A 6,107-nucleotide genomic window follows, 5' to 3' on the forward strand; every position below is an offset into this window, starting at 1 on the left:
TTGTGGCACGCAGGAGCTTTCGTTGCGGTGAGTGGGCTTTTCATTGTGGCATGCGAGCTTCTCTCTAGTTGTGGCGCGTGGGCTCCAGAGTGCGCGGGCTCAGTAGTTGCACCACACGGCACAGTAGTTTAACCCGCGGCCTCTGGGATATTATTAGTTCCCCAACCAGGGATCGAACCCGTGTCCCCTGCGTTGGAAGGTAGATTCTCAACCACTGGACCACCAGGGAAGTACCCTGTGTATCTGTTTTATATATAGTAGTTTGTATCTGCTAATCCCAAACTCCTTATTTATCCCCCTCCACCACCTTTCCCTTTTGGTAACCATGAATTTGTTTTCTATATCTGTGAGTCTTTTTCTGTTTTGTAAATAAGTTCATTGGTATCATATTTTAGATTCCATGTGTAAGTGATATCATGTGGTATTTGTCTTTCTCTTTTTGACTTCACTTAGTATGATAATCTCTAGGTCCATCCATGTTGCCAAAAATGGCATTATTTCTTTTCTTTTTTTTTACAGCTGAGTAATATTCCATTGTGTGTATATGTACCACATCTTCTTTATCTATTCATCTGTGGATGGACATTTAGGTTGCTCCCATGTCTTCGCTACTGTAAATAATGCTGCTATGAACTTTGGGGTGCCTGTATTTTTTTTTCATTGTCCAGAAAAATTTAACAGGTTTATATATAATTGTTATAAAATTGAACTGCTGAAACTTGTTTACTGAAACGTTTTGACTTGCATTAATGCTTTATGTCCCCGCATTTATATGAAAAATTCACACACAAATGAAAATGGAAAAATTGCCAATACCTGATTTCTGCCCCCTATTTTTCCAGTTGCAATCATATACTTAGGTACCTTTTGACCCCATGGGGAAAAAAAATCTAATGTTCAGAACTACCAATAACAGGAAGAAGAGAAATTCTTTTTTTGAAGAAAGAAGTATTTCCCATCAGAGTGAATTCTTAAGGGTGTTTTCCACGTATGCGGCGTGCTAGCTGGATGTCGCTTGGCATAATTGTTACACGTTTGGCATGGATAGCACACAGGTTGGTGTCTTCAAAAAGCCCAGCCAGATAGATCTCACTTTCCTCCTGCAAAGCACCAGTAGCTGCACTCTGGAAGCGCAGATCTGTTTTGAAGTCTTGAGCAATTTTCCGTGCCAGATGCTGGAAGGGAAGTTTGTGAATCAGAAGTTCAGTAGACTTCTGACAACGTCTGATTTCGCTGAGTGCCACGGTACCAGGCCTGTAACGCTGAGGTTTCTTCAGCCTTCCAGTAGAGGGCACACTCTTGCAAGCGGCTTTTGTAGCCAGTTTCTTTCTTCCTTGGTGCTTTACCACGGGTCGATTTGTAGGCAGCCCGCTTTGTACAGACCTCCTTACTTACCCCACTTCTCCTTCAGCTGGAGCTTGGCTGCCTGTATCTTTTCAAATTAGAGTTTTCTCCGGATATATACCCAGGAGTGAGATTGCTGAATCATACGGCAACTCTATTTTTAGTTTTTTAAGGAACCTCCATACTGACTTCCATAGTGGCTGCACCAATTTACATTCCCACCAACAATGTAGGAGGGTTCCCATTTCTTCATACCCTCTCCAGCATTTCTTATTTGTAGACCTTATTAGTGATGGCCATTCTGGCTGGTGTGAGGTGATACTTCATCGCAGCTTTGATTTGCGTTTCTCTAAATAATTAGCGACGTTGAGCATCTTTTCATGTGCCTGTTGGCCATCTGTATGTCATCTTTGGAGAAATGTATGTTTAGGTCTTCTGCCCATTTTTTGATTGGGTTGTTTGTTTTTCTGTTATCGAATTGTATGAGCTGTTTGTGTATTTTGGCAATTAAGCCCTTGTTGATTGTATTGTTTGCAAATATTTTCTCCCATTCTGTAGATTGTCTTTTCATTTTGTTTATGGTTTCTCCCATTATACTGTTGAGTAGCTCTCACTAATAGAAAATTATTTCTTGTTTTGAATTGAAATCTAATTGAGGTATCTTCTCATCAGTTATAGGCCTGTCTCCTGGAACCATACAGGGTAAATGTAATCCATCTTCCACATCCAATCTTGTGAATGTTTGGAGATGTTCTTCCTGTTTATAAGGAGTATTTGCAGTTTTCTCATAGCATCTAAACTTGGCTTTCAGTTCAGATTGGTCTGCACAAAAGCATTCTCTGTCTCTCACTATTTGTAAGTGCAGCCTTGCAACAAATTATGCTTCACTTCTTGTGATTAGTTAGCACAAAGTGTGGACCCTTCCCACATCCTTGGAGAATGGATGGTTAGTGAGCTGAATCTATACAGTTCTATATGAGCCTGGTGGGTTTGCAGTTCCCTACTCAGAATCTCTAAGACATCAGGCTGCTGCCCCGTACACACTGTCAGAGATCACAAAATGGCTGGAAGTTTATCCGGGCACTTGATGAAACTGCATTTACTTCATCAGGCCACTAGGTGATGTACAACTCGCAAACCCAGACTGCCAGGGACGGTTGTGTATAGGACAGTTTCTGTTTGTACGTGGAAATGCCATCAGAAGTCACTTGGTACAATTTCACGAAAAGGTTTTCTTAGGGGGAGGGGAAACATGTCTTGCGTATACTTTGTCTTTCTCAGCTTTGTTCCAGTTTTAAATATTAATTTGACTAGGATACTTTGAGTGATTTTCTTAGACAAAGGGACATGGATGGTCCATTTATTTATTTACTTATTTATTTGTGTGTGTGTGTGTGTGTGTGTGTGTGTGTGTGTGTGTGTGTGTGTGTATCTTCATGTATGAATGATATCTTGGCTGGGTTTAGGATTTTTTCTTTTTTTTCCTTTTTGGCTGTGCCACACGGCTTGTGGGATCTTAGTTCCCCAACCAGGGCTGGAAGCTGGGCCCTCGGCAGTGAAAGCACAGAGTCCTAACCACTGCACCGCCAGGGAATTCCCAAGGATTCTTGAATAGTAGTCCTAGTCTCTACAAAGTATGCAGCCTTGTACTGTCCAGTTTCTAGTAATACAGATGAAAAATCCACTGCCAATAGGTTTCTCTTTCCTCTGTAAGTAATAACCATTTCTCTTTGAAAGTTTGTAAATTTTTTCTTCATGCTTAGTGTTTCATCATGATAGGCTTAGGTTTGATTTAAAAAAAAAACAAAACTCTGCTTGTCACTTGATAAACCTTTTAGACTTAAAAACTTAAGTCTTTTCTCAGTTCAGGGAAGTTTTATTGCTCTCCTTCTGTTTCCAACCTCCTTACTTTATAGATGAGGAAACTGAGCCCAGAAAGATTAAGTGACTTACCTAAGGGTCACTCAGGTAGTTAAAATGAACCTCAAGCAAATAACCTGACTCCTTTAATGAGGTACACTTTCATTGTATTGAATATTGCTCTAGTGAGAGAGCCATTATGAACTAATTAGAAATTTTTTAGTGAGACAGGAATTTTTCCAAGGGGTCATGAAGAAATGAAGAAGGAAGAGGAGATGATAGAATTCGTTAGGATTAAAATATGGCCCATATGAAGGACTGCAAAATTCAGAAGTTCACCCCCACCCCCAGTATCCCAGTTATTGGAGATACCCCAAAGCTCTAAAACTTAATAAAGCCAGGAAGTTGATTGAACATTTGGAGAATTAGATATTTAGTTGTCAGAAGTTGGATAAGTGTGGTCATGCCCTGTTATAAATATTGGAAAATATGTGAATGGCATCTGAAGGCTTGGAGACAGATACCATAAACTGTCTTATCAGTGGTCTGGTTTCTGTTCTGAGTTCCAGCTTGGGACCCTTTTCTGCTGGGAACCACCTGTTCCTGGCTCTGTTGATCTTTGGATTTCCCTAGCCCTTCTGTCCCTTTCAGTTTTGAAATGAAACCTACCCCAGAGGGTGAGGTCAGGTACCGAGAGGACTTTGACAGCTCACACCAGATTGTTTTCTTTCCAGAGCCGCCCAGTATGTGACTGTGTGAGGCATGAGGCGCAGCAGGCTGTGATACAGACTGATGGTGAGTCAGCTGTTGGGTAAGACCTCAGCTAGGCAGTGTCATCTCTTTGGGTAACCAGGAAAACATGTAGACCAAATATGTTGTCTTTCAGGCTCAGAAAGTTGAAAGTTAAGAGCACGGTCACCAGAGATCTACCATGATCTCTCTGCCTTTGGTTTACTGAAGAAGGAAAGGCTTTATTTCAGTGTCTTTTCTCCTCTTTTATAGAACCTTCTTTTCAGGAAGAAGCCAGTTTCTAAACTTTTATACTGTGCCTCCTGGAATTGCTGCTTTGATGTGGAGTGATTCCTCTAGATAATCCCTAGACAACCCCCCACCATGCCCCCAACCCCTTCACAGAATGCAGCTTCCCCTCTTCCTTTTGTTGTAAATGTGGTTTCCACCATATTATGGCACTTCACTTGGAATCTTTATAAGTGGAACTGGCTGTTTCTTCAACTTGCCCGTACCACTTCGCCCAGTTTTGCCTGACTGCCCCCCAGCCTTATCCTCCAGCACTGCAGAGCTGCTTCCAGATCTTTAAATACTTTTTCCCCTTTGAGACTGCTGCTGGCCTGTAAGGCCACCTGATCCCTGTCCTTGAAGCTGGCATCTGTACTTATTCTCCCATATTTGTTTAGGACTTTGGTATTTGACCCCCCTTCCTGGGGTTCTGGCCCAGTCTAGGGGATCTGTGGCCAAACTTGGCCTGGGGCCAAGGATTCAGGATGGAGCTTGGAATTAGGGGGCTTGGTGTTAACTTCTCAGACATGGGCAGATGGCAAGCCAGAAGATCTAAACATCAAGCCAGTCGGGGATGGAAGAAACAGAGAAAATTTACTATCTGAAGTAAAGGATGTCCTTTGTAGCCTCCCTCTTTTCCCACTTTTCAAAATTGAGTTATTTTTTAGAACAGTTTTAGGTTCACAGCAAAACTGAGTAGAAGGTACAGAAATTCCCATTATTTTTTCAAAAATTCATCTTTAATTTTACAGAGAATATAGTAATCTAAAAAAATCAAAACACTGTAGTTTTTTTTTTAAAGTTCTTGAATGTATTTTACTTCAGATTGAAAAATGAACAGCTTCCACGCTGTTCGTTGCAAGATACACAGTATCTTTTACAATGCTGGCCATTTGAGGAAATGTACACACCTCAGTTTCTCCTTCATGCTTCTCTTTTAGAAAGTACTGTTTACCAAAAAGAAACTTCAGCAGTACAGGAAAAACTATTTTCCCAATGTATGAGAAAACCTAAGATTCCCAACGGAATCAAGATTATCTTCCTGCTACCACTACCTTAATATAATCACATGTTTTTTGGAACACTAATATCTGCACCCTCAGAGTCCATTTACTTTCAGCAGTGAGGGTGATTCTTTTTTTTTAAATAAACTTATTTATTTATTTATTTTTGGCTGCATTGGATCTTCGTTGCTGCGTGCGGGCTTTCTCTAGTTGTGGCAAGCGGGGGTTACTCTTCGTTGCGGGTGCGGGCTTCCCATTGCGATGGCTTCTTTTGTTGTGCAGCACAGGCTCTAGGCACGCGGGCTTCAGTAATTGTGGTGCAGGGGCTCAGTAGTTGTGGCTCATAGGCTCTAGAGTCAGTAGCTGTGGCTCACGGGCTTAGTTGCTCCACGGCATGTGGGATCTTCCCGGACCAGGGCTCGACCCGTGTCCCCTGCATTGGCAGGTGGAGCCTCTTTTTTTTTTTTTTTTTTGCAGTACGCGGGCCTCTCACTGTTGTGGCCTCTCCCGTTGCGGAGCACAGGCTCTGGACGCGCAGGCTCAGCGGCCATGGCTCACGGGCCCAGCCGCTCTGCGGCATGTGGGATCTTCCCGGACCGGGCACGAACCCATGTCCCCTGCATCTGCAGGCAGACTCTCAACCACTGCGCCACCAGGGAAGCCCAGCAGGTGGAGTCTTAACCACTGCGCCACCAGGGAAGTCCTGAAGTTTTTTTTTTTTTAAAAGACTCACCCTTGGGACTTCCCTGGTGGTACAGTGGTTAAGAATCCACCTGCCAATACAGGGGACACAGGTTTGATCCCTGGTCCGGGAAGATCCCACACGCCGTGGAGTAACTAAGCCCGTGTGCCACAGCTACGGAACTTTTGCTCTAGAGCCCG

The 6,107-nt window shown here is 42.9% G+C and overlaps 1 pseudogene; it reads right to left on the reverse strand.

The window, feature by feature from the left end:
- Positions 1 to 971: 971 nt before the first annotated feature.
- On the reverse strand, positions 972 to 2,061 carry LOC101328117 (histone H3.3-like; annotated as a pseudogene).
- Between the last annotated feature and the right edge of the window lie 4,046 nt (positions 2,062 to 6,107).

The sequence above is a fragment of the Tursiops truncatus genome, chromosome 14 (assembly GCF_011762595.2).
Source record: "Tursiops truncatus isolate mTurTru1 chromosome 14, mTurTru1.mat.Y, whole genome shotgun sequence".
Classification (NCBI taxonomy): domain Eukaryota; kingdom Metazoa; phylum Chordata; class Mammalia; order Artiodactyla; family Delphinidae; genus Tursiops; species Tursiops truncatus.